We start from the raw sequence: 15,497 nt of genomic DNA on the forward strand, positions 1-15,497 counted from the left end.
TTTTAGCAAAACATTCAAATCTGGGTCAGCTTCCGTGGCCTGTGCAATTTTCCTGTAGTTCAGAGGAAAGTATTGAAGCAATTCAGAATGCTGAGCATCGATGTGACAGCAAGATGCAGCAGAAGCGTCGAAGTCTGTATCAGGGCCAAGCGGAAGACGTGAGACTGTGTCCGTATTACCATGTTGACCTGTCGGACGATACACAATCTTGTACTAGTATTGAGACAACAACAAAGCCCATCGTTGCAATTTTTTGGCAGTTCGTACAGAAACCGGCTTCATCGGATGAAACAAGGATTATAATGGCTTGTGATCCGTTACTAAGTAAAATTTTCTGCCACACAAATAGTGGTGGAATTTGGTGACGCCATATACAATAGCGAATGCCTCTTTCTCTATTTGTGAATAGTTGCACTGAGCTTTGGACAACACTTTTCATGTGAAAGAAATAGGCCTGTCTTTATCATCAATTCTGTGCGCAAGAACTACACCGATTCCGTAAGAGGAAGCGTCAACTTGCAACACAAGCGGTTTGTCAGGATCAAAGTGAACCAAGCATCGATCACTTAGCAATGGATCTTTAAGTGTTTGAAAAGCTTCTTGGCACTCATCTATCCAAACAAAGGGGACATTCTTGCGACGCAAGCGATGGAATGGAGCTGCGATTTGTGCAGAATTCGTTATGAACCGAATATAATAGTTAATTTTCCCTAAAACTGACTGCAATTATGTGACATTGTGAGGAACTGGCAGGTTCCGTACGCGGATGTACACCTTGACTGTTTGTGGCATGACCAAGATACTGCAACTCAAGTTTGAAAAAAATCACACTTGTGCAGTCTACACTTTAGTCCTGCATCAAAAAAAATGGTTCAAATGGCTCTGAGCACTATGGAAATTAACTTCTGAGGTCATCAGTCCCCTAGAACTTAGAACTACTTAAACTTAAATAACCTAAGAACATCACACACACCCATGCCCGAGGCAGGATTCGAACCTACGTCCGTAGCGGTCGCTCGGTTCCAGACTGTAGCGCCTAGAACCGCAATGCCACACCGGCCGGCTAGTCGTGCATCAGGTAACGCAAATTTGCAATGTGTCCTTCAAGTGTACGATCTGCTACGACAATATCGTCCGAACTTGAACAGTTTGGTACTCGAGCAATCAGCTGTTCCAAATACCGTTGTAAAACGGCGGGTGAGGAAGCACTGCCAAAAGGCAAACGTAAATATCTAAGCAAGCCGAAATGTGTGTTCACAAGACACACGTTTTGAGATTCTTCATTTAATGGTATTTGGAGATTTGCGTCGCGCAAATCAATTTTTGAAAAGTAGTGACTAGCGCCTGATCTGTCTATGAGATCCCCTGGGCATGGCAATGGATAAATATCAATCACAGTTTGTGGGTTGACTATATACTTAAAGTCAACAAAGAAGCGAATGCGACCTGACGGTTTCCGGAGCAAAACCAGTGGACTTGCCCATTGACTAGCTGGTATGGGCGCAGTAGCTCCGCTGTCTGGCAATTCTTTAAGTTCAGCAACGACTTTGTCCCATAATGCAATGGGAACAGTTCGGGCCTGGCAAAATTTCGGTAGAGTATTGTCGTTCATAGTAATACGTGCAACAAAATTATTAGCCTTGCTTAAACCTTCAGAAAAGAGTTCAGGGAATTCCTTCAGCAAGCTAGCGACACTGTCTTTGGCACTGAACGCAGTCAGTGACAACGCAGTATCCTGAATTTTAAAGACAAACAAATCAAACGAATCAAGACCAAATATGTTCTCACAGTCACATGATTGTTGCACAGTGAAAGTCACAGTTCGCGTATGCGAGCGATACACGGCAGGCAAAATACATTTTCTGAGAACGGAAAATTTCTTGTCCATTATGAGCCGTCAGGTGCGTGCTAGTTTCAGACAGGTGTGGGGAGACTAACGGTTCATACGTGTTACGCTTCAGCAATGTAACTGAGGCACCACGTTCAACTGAAATTTCACACGTTTTCGACTAGTATGCAAATGAACAAAAAGTTTGTTGGACTGGCATTGCACTGAAGAAACTGTTCGCTTGCTGGTTTTGCTAATGCTTGCAGTAGGCTTGGAGTACACTGCATTGATTACACGGGCCCTGACTAGAATTATATGAGCCGGTAGAATTCTTGCATTTGTTACGTTGCAAACATAAGGACTGTACATGACCTGTTTCCCACAATCTTAACACTGCGCTTGTCTGGATGGGCAGTCTGTGCTGTGAATAGCACCGAGGGCATAACTTAATTCCGTTCGCCTGTTTAGAGAACTTTTTATGCGACGAGGAGAACTATGTACAAGGCATGGCACGTGTGAGCTATCGCTGCGTAATGGGCCGGTCGTAAGCAAGGGACGACTCAGCCTGACAAATGTAATGGCTGCTCAAATTTATCGGCTGACACGGCACCTGAATTGTACTGATCTAGTATTTGCATTACGTGTTGGAATGATGGATCGGACTGTTTCGGAATCTGTTCTCTAAGTTTGACATCAGTTACATTGTACATGATCGCATCACACAACACAACATTGGAATATAAAGCACCACAAGCACATTTGAATTTGCATTTCCTCGTCATACCCTGCAAATCTGTTACCCACTCGCGATAAGTTTGTTCTGGCCGTTTCTTACAATGAAAGAATTGGTACCTAGCTGCCACCACATTCACTTATTGTTGTTGTTTTTTTGGGGAAGGAGAGCAGACAGCGAGGTCAATGGTCTCATCGGATTAGGGAAGGACGGGGAAGGAAGTCGGCATGCCCTTTTAAAGGAACCATCCCAGCATTTGCCTGGAGCGATTTAGGGAAATCACGGAAAACCTAAATCAGGATGGCCGGACGCGGGATTGAACCGTCGTCCTCCCGAATGAGAGTCCAGTGTACTAACCACTGCGCCACTTCGCTCGGTTTCACTTATTGGTCATAATAGTTAGTTAGCGAATCTACTATCTGATCACACGAAAGTTCACTTGGAGTGGCGTTAGGGAATAATTTATGAATGAGGCGAAACACTGCACTCCCTACCATTGACAAAACGGAATGTAGTTTCACAGTACCTGGTACGCTGTGAGCAATTACATGGGCTTCAAATTGTTGGGACCACTCGATCCATTCCTCTTGTTTTTCATTAAACTGGCGAAAAGGCTATAGTTGTCGTATTTTGCATTGTATTAGTTGCTTGACCGGTGAGTAGCTACGGTACCTTGTGGAGCAGCGTGGCGATTTTGCTGGGTCTGAAACTGAAACATCTGTGTTAGCTGCATTGCATCTAATGCTTGCAGCTGAGGAGCTTGAGCAGTGGGTGGGACAGGTGGGTTGCTCATTTTGGACTATGCAAATGCAATAAACAGACTAGGCAAACACTATAAGAGATTCTGTTGAAGCAAGTAAACACGCCCCTGCAAAGAAAAAAGAATGCAGAATTAAGGCGCCAGCAAAACACAGTAGAAATTTCATGGCAGCCTTGCACGGGGTTCTTCTTACTCGCCGCCAAATGTTGAATCCTGCCTAGTCGTCAAAGATGGGGTGTCTGGGGAACCTGCTTTCTCGGATCGCTAGGCAAACACTTCAAACAAATCGTATTAATGAGTTTATTACAAAATGAACAATGACAATACTTACCTTTGAGAATAACACAGAAGTGTCGCAAGCTAAGGGCGACCTCTAAAGTATGCAAGGTTCTTCACTATAGACAATGCTATGTAGTACAAGCGAAATGACTAGCTATTGTAGAACTGGGCCGCGACCAGTCGGGCGTGGCGCTAATGTCGTCTTCGCATAGAGGCCGCTGCTGTTGCGTTGTCGTCCTGGAGAGGGGTCGGTCAGCGTGCAAATGGCCGACGTCTTCTTCACAGCCCCCTCTGCTCTCTGCCGTGCCGGCGCTTGACTTTACTCCGGAACACAGTCGATTGACGATGTCGATATGAACTTTCAATTGGGTGTATAGCTCGATGATAGATCGCACAGTGTCTTCGAAATCTCAGAGAATTGATCGGCGGTGAGACTTGTTTCCTGGGTATTGATAGCCACAACTCAGAACTCACAGTGTGAACTTGGTAATGATTGAATGCCACCCAACACGAGTTGGGTCGATATAATGCCGGTAGTTGTCGCCGAGTGGTTCTAGGCGCATCAATCCGGAACCGCGCTGCTGCTATGGTCGCAGGTTCGAATCCTGCCTCGGGCATGGATGTGTGTGCTGTTCTTGGGTTAGTTAGGTTTAAGTAGTTTTAAGTCTAGGGGACTGATGGTCTCAGATGCTAAGTCCCATAGTGCTCAGAGCCATTTTTTTTATTTTTAAATTAAAAATTAACAGAGATAAAATTCCTCAGTTAGTTGAAATTATCGATGTATAGACCTACAGTTGCGTGCATCAACTTGTTAAGGGTACAGTACCCTTACGTAGTATCGATTATGCACTATGCAGAGATCATACATGGTTTAAGCAAAGACTGCAATGCAGTCAACAATGTGCGAGTGGGTAACCAGTAGTCGAGTGTTTGAGTCCGTGGGTGGAAGTCGGGTGTGAGAGGCAAGAGAGAGAGAGGTTGCTGGGTAGTGAGGCCGGAGATGAGTGGCAGAATGGCACACAGTGTTTGATGTTCATAAATGTTTATAAATTGAGTTATTTAATTAATAAATTCCAGCATTTAAGAAAGGAGATTTTATCATTTAGTAGTTTTCACAATAACGGAAGTGGACAACAATGAGTCTCATGACAAGGAGGAAAGATATATATTATGCTAAAATAATTAAAATATAACTTCACCTACAGCGTATGCGAATAATATAGTTCGGTGTGTACTTACTAGGGTGTGGATTCACCTTTTTTCGCACCCAATATAATGTCGCGATTCTGTGTTAAATCGATTAGACAAGCCCTTGATAAGTTGAAAGGGATTGAAAACACTAATTTTTGACGTGGTGCACTATCTTTAGTTGTTCTTGAGTGAAATATATACATATGTGAACGCTTCCTACTGAATCTGATGTATGCAACAAGGTGAGAGTACAAAACACACAGTTCAAAAGCTCTGATGATGATTTAACGCCATCCAACAAACCTTAGGTCCATTTGTAAAAGTAAAATTAATAGCGCAACACTGCACTGGTCTGCATGACACACGAAACTGTAGTTATCCCTCCTATAAACAGAAAGCGGTGTATTAGTTAGGACGTTTTAAGTGATTCCTCACATAAATTATAAGTGATTTACGTTTTACGTACATCCAACGTATCCAACAGCTTTCTTAAGTTACAGCCTTCTGAGGTTTATTATCATCAGGTCGATGTGTGAGCTATTAAGCTCAACGTCATCATAAAGAAGATTAACATAGATAAATTGCAGTTGTTTCAAAGAAAATGCCTTTTTTGCATGCTGCACATCGAAATTTTTATTTTTATTTATGCATCCAGACGCTTTTCGCCCTTTTTACAAGGCATCTTTAGTGGGTGTCAGGTAGCTTCTAACTCACTGCATCTAAGCAAACTGCTTTTTCTCATCTGGCAGCTACGTGGACATCTTACAGTTCACTGTTTACGTTACACATCACTGTAACTGCCATCTTTTTAACAATCTGTATATTAAAAAGATGGCAGTCACAGTGATGTGTAACATAAACAGTGAACTGTAAGATGTCCACCTGGTTGCCAGATGAGAAAAGCAGTTTGCTTAGATGCAGTGAATTAGAAGTTACCTGACACCCACTGAAGATGCCTTGTAAAAAAGGCGAAGCGTCTGGGTGCATAAATAAAAATAAAAATTTCGATGTGCAGCATGCAAAAAAGGCATTTTCTTTGAAACAACTGCAATTTATATACAGCTGCTGCGAAAATGGCCACTACAAGAAACGTGTGAACATAGATACTTTATGGCTAGAGCTCGTGAGAGTAGATCTCTGATATTGTCTTTCTTAGTACAGCATATGTGCTGGTGATTTTGGTCACTCAGTATTTCTAAGATCAAAGCTTGATGACAAGTGTCGTAGGTTTACGATCGAAGCTAGATGGCAGCACAGTACGTCTATCCCGAAGTGTTACAAAAGATATGCTACGAGTTAACTGTCGGACACATACATCACACATTTCCACAGGATTTGTAAACCATTTCAGACGATTGCAGGTGTGATTCCTTCAACAACATGGTTGCGTTATAATTGCTTTGCTGGTCAGTGTTGCGAAGTATTCCAGATGTGACAAGGAAGATTCTTTTAGAAATTTGATACAGCGTTTCACATTAGGGAATTTCCTGCAGTTCGTCTGTATGTAACTGCACCTTCCTACAGCCAACAGTACACAATTAATGTAGCAGAAGTATCATGATTGTATGTATTAGACTACTGTCATACTACACTCCTGGAAATGGAAAAAAGAAGACATTGACACCGGTGTGTCAGACCCACCATACTTGCTCCAGACACTGCGAGAGGGCTGTACAAGCAATGATCACACGCACGACACAGCGGACACACCAGGAACCGCGGTGTTGGCCGTCGAATGGCGCTAGCTGCGCAGCATTTGTGCACCGCCGCCGTCAGTGTCAGCCAGTTTGCCGTGGCATACGGAGCTCCATCGCAGTCTTTAACACTGGTAGCATGCCGCGACAGCATGGACGTGAACCGTATGTGCAGTTGACGGACTTTGAGCGAGGGCGTACAGTGGGCATGCGGGAGGCCGGGTGGACGTACCGCCGAATTGCTCAACACGTGGGGCGTGAGGTCTCCACAGTACATCGATGTTGTCGCCAGTGGTCGGCGGAAGGTGCACGTGCCCGTCGACCTGGGACCGGACCGCAGCGACGCACGGATGCACGCCAAGACCGTAGGATCCTACGCAGTGCCGTAGGGGACCGCACCGCCACTTCCCAGCAAATTAGGGACACTGTTGCTCCTGAGGTATCGGCGAGGACCATTCGCAACCGTCTCCATGAAGCTGGGCTACGGTCCCGCACACCGTTAGACCGTCTTCTGCTCACGCCCCAACATCGTGCAGCCCGCCTCCAGTGGTGTCGCGACAGGCGTGAATGGAGGGACGAATGGAGACGTGTCGTCTTCAGCGATGAGAGTCGCTTCTGCCTTGGTGCCAATGATGGTCGTATGCGTGTTTGGCGCCGTGCAGGTGAGCGCCACAATCAGGACTGCATACGACCGAGGCACACAGGGCCAACACCCGGCATCATGGTGTGGGGAGCGATCTCCTACACTGGCCGTACACCACTGGTGATCGTCGAGGGGACACTGAATAGTGCACGGTACATCCAAACCGTCATCGAACCCATCGTTCTACCATTCCTAGACCGGCAAGGGAACTTGCAGTTCCAACAGGACAATGCACGTCCGCATGTATCCCGTGCCACCCAACGTGCTCTAGAAGGTGTAAATCAACTACCCTGGCCAGCAAGATCTCCGGATCTGTCCCCCATTGAGCATGTTTGGGACTGGATGAAGCGTCGTCTCACGCGGTCTGCACGTCCAGCACGAACGCTGGTCCAACTGAGGCGCCAGATGGAAATGGCATGGCAAGCCGTTCCACAGGACTACATCCAGCATCTGTACGATCGTCTCCATGGGAGAATAGCAGCCTGCATTGCTGCGAAAGGTGGATATACACTGTACTAGTGCCGACATTGTGCATGCTCTGTTGCCTGTGTCTATGTGCCTGTGGTTCTGTCAGTGTGATCATGTGATGTATCTGACCCCAGGAATGTGTCAATAAAGTTTCCCCTTCCTGGGACAATGAATTCACGGTGTTCTTATTTCAATTTCCAGGAGTGTAGATGATCGTGATATGTTAAACCCCAAAAATCCTTCCCACAAACAGAAAGTGATCCAACGTCCATCCTAGTACTGCATTTTTAAGCGTTTCCTCACATAAATCGTGTTTTACCTTATGCATAGGACATCGAACATTTCCAGTGGATTTCTTACCAGCATTCATACCCAGAGTTCAGGCTTACTACATTGTTTCCAGACAAGCTCCATAACAGATTGTAGCGGGACGCATAGAATTGTTTCCGTACATTGAGTTTCGAATATCCTCATTATCTACACCACTAGCATCGCATAGCGGACTAATGAATGTGGTGTTAGTCTCTGCATCGTTAAATGTATTGTTATCAGATCGAGAGTTCAATGTGGTGCTACTTTTTTAAAATTTATGATCTGCTGACACTAGAGTAGTGTTGTTAGGCTATGATTGATGTTGTGTACTATTTCACACACAACAGCAAGGGAGGTGGGCTACAGAGTAATGCAGCAGCTGTTGTCATAGGGAAGCAGAACAGAAATGATTAGCGAGCACATAAACACAGAAAACAGACGATTTAATTAACTTATGGCTTTCTCTATCTGTTGCAAAGACACAACAGCAAAGAACTAACAGCAGTAAATTCCAGCTATTACAAGAAGCTAACTATTGAGTGTCGTGAAGTGTGACGCTCGCATTACTAATGCACTAGCGAACTGACTAAGACTGACTACTGCCGAAGACTGAGACTTAGCGTGTAGTTGCTGCAGGCCATCACATATCGTGGTGATAAAGTGCACTCATAGAGACGCTGAAGGCGTGACTCATCGGCCGTGCATCTTTGGAGCTACTGCGTCCCCACACCTTCAGTCTTGGTGTCTGTCAGAACTGTGCATTTCCTTTGCCAAATGTGAAACGCCAGTGGCAGTAATATCGATCTGTGATATCATAACTGATATCAATTACATCGGAATTCACCACAGATAACTGCACTGTTCAACTCTCAAACACTGACAATGTTACTCGATTACCATACAATGTGTGTAAGAACCACCCATCAACACTGACAATGTACACTCATGTTCAGAAAACAACCGGAACACCTTGAACAACTAGAGAGAGGAAGTTCGCATTCACAGGAAATGTACATTAGTATGTTCTGCAGAATTAATTAGCATTTCAGTCCCCTCAGTTCAGCAGGTGTCCTGTTGCCTTGTAGGCACAGGTTCCGCCATGCGCCCTGATAACTTGGTCCATTCGTGATGGCATCGACATGTACACTACTGGCCATTAAAATTGCTACACCAAGAAGAAATGCAGATGATAAACGGGTTTCATTGGACAAATATATTATACTAGAACTGACATGTGATTACATTTCCACGCAATTTGGGTGCATAGCTCCTGAGAAATCAGTACCCAGAACAACCACCTCTGGCCGTAATAACGGCCTTGATACGCCTGCGCATTGATTCAAACAGAGCTTGGATGGCGTGTGCAGGTACAGCCGCCCAAGCAGCTTCAACACGATACCACAGTACATCAAGAGTAGTGACTGGCGTATTGTGACGAGCCAGTTGCTCGGCCACCAATGACCAGATCTTGCAAACGTCCCTATCTTCTGACTCAGGGATCGAGACGTGGTTGCACGATCCGTTACAGCCATGCGGATAAGATGCCTGTCATCTCGACTGCTAGTGATACGAGGCCGTTGAGATCCAGCGCGGCTATCCCTATTACCCTTTTGAACCCACCGATTCCATGTCCATGTCCAGTACTGTATATGGCGCGAATGTCGTTCTGTGATATAGCCATCCATGCTGCATTCACCAGGTTCTAAAGTTCATCTGTGGTTCTTGGCATTGGGTCACAGCACTGCACCTGTCGTTTGACCATATCCCACAAATTTTGGTTTGCCGAAAAGTCTGGTGATCTGGCGGGGCAGGACATAAAGTTGACATCCTGTGACACGAAGATGGCACATCTTCATGGAGCAATATCTGATCATGCACTGTCTTGCTGAAAAATGGCATCTGGGGAGTTGTGCAGAGAGGGTATGGCTATGGGTCGCAGGACGTCATTCACGTGGGTAACACCGGTCACAGTGCCCTGGACACGCTGCAGCTGTGATTTGTGGTTGTACCCAATAGCACCCCACACCATAAGGTCTTGACGTGGCGCTGTACGTCTCGTGCAAATGCAATCACTGTCATGCCACTCCTCCTGTCTGCGGCGAACCAAAATTCGGCAATCATTTCCAAACAAACAGAACTGGATTCATCCGAAAACACCATCTGAAGCCATTCCTCTCCTCAGTGACGTTGTTCCGTACACCGTTGCCATCTAGTATGACATTCGTCAAAGGTAGGCTGAGAAGTGGATGACGTGCACGTAACCCATTGTAACCTCCCTCTTACTAATCGGCCTATCCTGCTTGCGATATAAAATATGACCGTGGATCGAGTGTATGCCTAATGGATTTTGACTAATTATTTAAGGCTATCTTTCCCGAAGAAGTGATATCGAGTAGGAGGAAAGTGTGCAACCGACCCTTCTGATGGAAAGTCTACTAAAAATAAAAGTAACTAAACCGAACAGGGCTATAATTTGGAAACTGAAAGTTATTTTGTGCATTCATTCACGAACAACACTGGACAGAAAGGGGTACCACTGATCATGAATCCGAAAGTTACACTAATGAACGAAAAGGAAATAATTAACAGTCGCCAGCCCACTAGGGCAATTTACATCCAAAATCCTGTACATGATGATGGGAAAGAAAAACATGTATTGTTAAACACTGACGTGGCAACTGAAGGTTGCTAGGTTTTTTTGACACTAATTTTAAGCGACTATGTAATGATAAAGAAAACTGAGAAGTCACTCTTATGTTATGTTTGGCATTAAATTTTGAAAAAGGCAATCGAATAATGATTTGAAAATATGCAATTAAACTGTATGTTAGTACTGAACTTCGTTGTGTGAACAATGACTTTCAGGGACCTCAGCATAACGTCATCAAAGAAATTTAGAAAAAAAAAGCAAGAACTTTTTACTTTGCCATTACTTATTTTGCAAATTGGATTTCATATTATTGTCTGAACAACTGAGCCTTTTTTACTGACTTGGACAGAATTAAATACTAGAATACATACCAAACCAAACAGCCATGTTCTCCTAGCTATATGTAAAATAAATAAAACTTCCGCACTCTTAGTTTGTGCATTTTTTTAGATTTGGATTTTTTCCAGTGATTGATTCTCAAACTTGAAAAATGAAATTGCTTTACTTTAGTCATGTACTGAAGCCTCTGTTCTACAACAGTTAAAGGAAAGTAGACTGAGGCTAAAATTCTTAAAAGAGAATTTATTCATTAATAAACTGGCTGTAACTATTCAATTCGATTCTTATGACACTCGGTTAGCATATTAGGAAAAAAAGGAACAAGGATCCTGCTTGGTAACAGTCTCTGGGTGCAATGAGGACAATCGCCCTGAGTTTAACTGATTATTATTTAAATAAATCTTATCAATCAAATCACATTCAGTAGTGCTGCTGGCTTAGCCCTTAATACTTTCTACCAATGAACAGTCTTACTTCAGTGCTGTGCATACGATGAAACTCGGAGCCGACGACGAAACTGTGTTGCTGGAACTGCTGCTGTTGTTGAAGACGGCAGCATATTGTGGAGCCACGACTAACTACAGGAACGGGCAATCGTAATTAATACAGCCTGTAACCTCCCCACAAAAAGTAAGGAATGAAAATTGACCATAAACCAACAATAATATTAATTGAATAATGAACCATGAACCAAATGTAACCTCTCAACAGAAATAATAATATCTGGTAAATTTTATAAGGACAGCAGCGCTGACCTTCGGCCCTGTATTCTGAATAACAAAAGCAAAATTCTTACCTCAATAAAAACTGCAACTATATCTGCTCTTATTTATCGACACAGCTTCGCGCAATGCTGGCGTATATATGTATATATATATATATATATATATATATATATATATATATATATATATATATATATATATATTCTTGGAAGGAATGCATAGGAAAAATTCTTTAAATTGTAATGAATGCATTTCCTTCAAAAGAGTGGAAAAATTCTTTAAATTGAAATGAATACTTTTCTTTAAAAGAGTTACTTTATAAAAAACATTATTGGGGCATTTTTTCTGAACAAATTAAATTACAATTAACATACATTATTAAATATGCGCAATGCTGCTTCTTTACCTTCTACAACAATACTCATCCTCCAGAGTCCTGACCAGAGTCGCAACCAGAGCACACAACCGACGCATGCCGACTCCCTACTACCGTATCCGACTACTGCTGCAGACTCGCGCAGACAAGCTTCTACTGACGACTCGCGCAGACTCGCGACAAGCAACAACTAACAATAAACTACTCTCTGGTCAGAGATTCTGTCATGCCTCTCCCATCGCCGGCGAAGCATACACCTTACATAAACCTCCACTGGGGGGGCAAAAATTTGGCAGCGATGGTGAGTCAATTGGACTTGCCATGAGCAACAAATTTTTCATAATTAACTTTACAATCACAGAATATATACATATACATATATATATATAGGTGCAGAACATGAAATAAAATATAGTGCACATGCACTGAGTACAGAACATATCAGGCAATGACAAAATGTATACACAATGAGTACAAAACATATTAACAAATGGCAAAAGTGCACACGCACTGTAGTAGTGAACATATCGGGAAATCACAAATGTATAGGCAACGAGTACAAATCATAATGAGAAATGACAAAAGTGCACACGCACTGTAGTTCAGAACATATCAGCAAATCACAAAATGCAATGAATACAAATCATGTTAACAAAATGGCGAAAGTGCACACGCACTGTAATACAAAACATATCTGGAAATCATAAAATGTATATGTAATCAGTACAAATGGCATAAAGTGCACACACACTGTAAAACTCACTAATATTTTTACAACAAATAAACCTAATGAGTAAAATTCATTTTGACAACTGACAAAAGTGCACACGCACTGTAATACAGAACATATCTGGGAATTACAAAATGTATACACTAACAAATGGCATATAGTGCACACGCACTGGAAAACTCTCTAGCATTTTTTTACAACAAATAAACATATCAAGGAGTGAAATAAAGTGCACATGCACTGAGTACAGAGCATATCAGGCAATGACAAAATGTATACACAATGAGTACAAAACATATTAACAAATGGCAAAAGTGCACATGCACTGTAAAACTCTCTAATATTTTTTTACAACAAATAAACATATCAAGGAGTGAAATAAAGTGCACATGCACTATAGAAGTCTTTAGTATTTTTAGGACAACTGATCTTGTTAACAAATGAAATGAAGTGCACACGCACTGTACATGTCTTTATCATTTTACAAGAATTAGGAAAGGAATGGGAAGGATTGCGTCATGGTTGTAGCACTTTAGGTTGCATGCAGCTGCACTGAAAGTCCATATCTTTCTACAGAAGGATAACACCAAGTGCAATCTGAAGCTCTTTTCCTTGAAGTATTAATCAGTGTAAATCAGACTAAGAGCAGCCGACCAGTTGCAAAGGATAAAGTAATCTTTACCTAGGTTTCAATAGATATAAATCTATCTTCTTCAGAAGACGGCAGTATTATAACAACATGAAGTGATATGTCCTTATCGTTTAGGCAAACATCTGCATAGTTACATTAATTATATAAAATATAGCCCTGAAAACAGGGTTTGTCAGACAAATAAAATAGGTACATAGAAGTTGCAGAGTGCAACTTCTATGTACCTATTTTATTTGTCTGACAAACCCTGTTTTCAGGGCTATATTTTATATAATTAATGTAACTATGCAGATGTTTGCCTAAACGATAAGGACATATCACTTCATGTTGTTATAATACTGCCGTCTTCTGAAGAAGATAGATTTATATCTATTGAAACCTAGGTAAAGATTACTTTATCCTTTGCAACTGGTCGGCTGCTCTTAGTCTGATTTACACTGATTAATACTTCAAGGAAAAGAGCTTCAGATTGCACTTGGTGTTATCCTTCTGTAGAAAGATATGGACTTTCAGTGCAGCTGCATGCAACCTAAAGTGCTACAACCATGACGCATGCAGAGTGCAACTTCTATGTACCTATTTTATTTGTCTGACAAACCCTGTTTTCAGGGCTATATTTTATATAATTAATGTAACTATGCAGATGTTTGGTGCAGAGTGCAACTTCTATGTACCTATTTTATTTGTCTGACAAACCCTGTTTTCAGGGCTATATTTTATATAATTAATGTAACTATGCAGATGTTTGCCTAAACGATAAGGACATATCACTTCATGTTGTTATAATACTGCCGTCTTCTGAAGAAGATAGATTTATATCTATTGAAACCTAGGTAAAGATTACTTTATCCTTTGCAACTGGTCGGCTGCTCTTAGTCTGATTTACGTGGAACCGTTGCTGTAGCGCAGCTATGTTTAAAGTACATTAATCAGTGTAGCCAGGACACTGAAATGTCGTAATAATATTCCATGCTATTATTTTGGTAGTACACTACGTACACCAAACAGTGGGACCATAATAACATCTCCATCGCTCAAGGTGGTGGACAGCATGTCGTGTCAACACCATGTTCTTGTAAAGTAGACCAACGTAGAATTAGTGCAAAAACCAAATATAGTGCTCCATGATCATGAGGATAGACAGGACAAATGGATATTGCAGTAATTTCTGGTAATTAGGTCAGAAGGTGAAGGACATTAAGTCACATAGTATACTTCATTGAGATTTACACTAGTCTAACAACTGATTTGAGTAATTGGTGGACTCATCGCCCAGTTACTGAACATTTCTGTACCATGTATGTAGTATTACAGAATAATGCTCATAAAATTAACTGAATATAGTAATTATTGGCACTCATTGCCCAGTTACAAACTATCAGAAGTCATCATTCAAAACAGAAGCTAATGAATGGCATAGTATTAACATAATTCACTTAATTATAGTAATCATTGGCATCATAGCTAATCTTATTACAATAAACAGTGGCATTCATTGGCCAGCTACAAAGCAATTTTTTTTGTATTATTCAGAAGTCATTACTCAAAATGAGTTAATTCTTGGCATAGCATTTATACATAATTAGTCTAATTATAGTAACCATGGGCACCATAGGTAATCTTATTACAATAAACAGTGGCATTCATTGGCCAGTTACAAAGCATTTTTTTTGTATTATTCAGAAGTCATTATTGAAGTGACATACTATTCAGAGCTGATCAGTATTATTGAGAACTTTCTTAAACTAGTAGCATTATTTGGGACTGGTAATTACTTTGTTTGCTTTTCAGTTATTGCTGCAAATGAAGATGTGTAACGTCATTCGGCATGAGTCAGCTGTAGCAAGGTTATGGAACAAGTAGAGTATATGTGATCACATTCACAAACGACATAAGTTTAATAAACAACTATTTATACCACATTAATTTCATGAATAATTTCTCCTGCAAAATATACAAAATGGATTATGAAACTGAAAGAAGAAACGCATATTATGCTGAAAATTAGTGAACTTCGAATTAACAGGTAGTGAAATGTGTATAAAAATATATATGTTCTCTAGCTGTCCTTTCCAAAACCTTCAGTCAGCATACCATACGATATAAGACATACTGTC

Source organism: Schistocerca piceifrons, chromosome 2, assembly GCF_021461385.2.
Source record: "Schistocerca piceifrons isolate TAMUIC-IGC-003096 chromosome 2, iqSchPice1.1, whole genome shotgun sequence".
In the NCBI taxonomy this organism is placed as follows: domain Eukaryota; kingdom Metazoa; phylum Arthropoda; class Insecta; order Orthoptera; family Acrididae; genus Schistocerca; species Schistocerca piceifrons.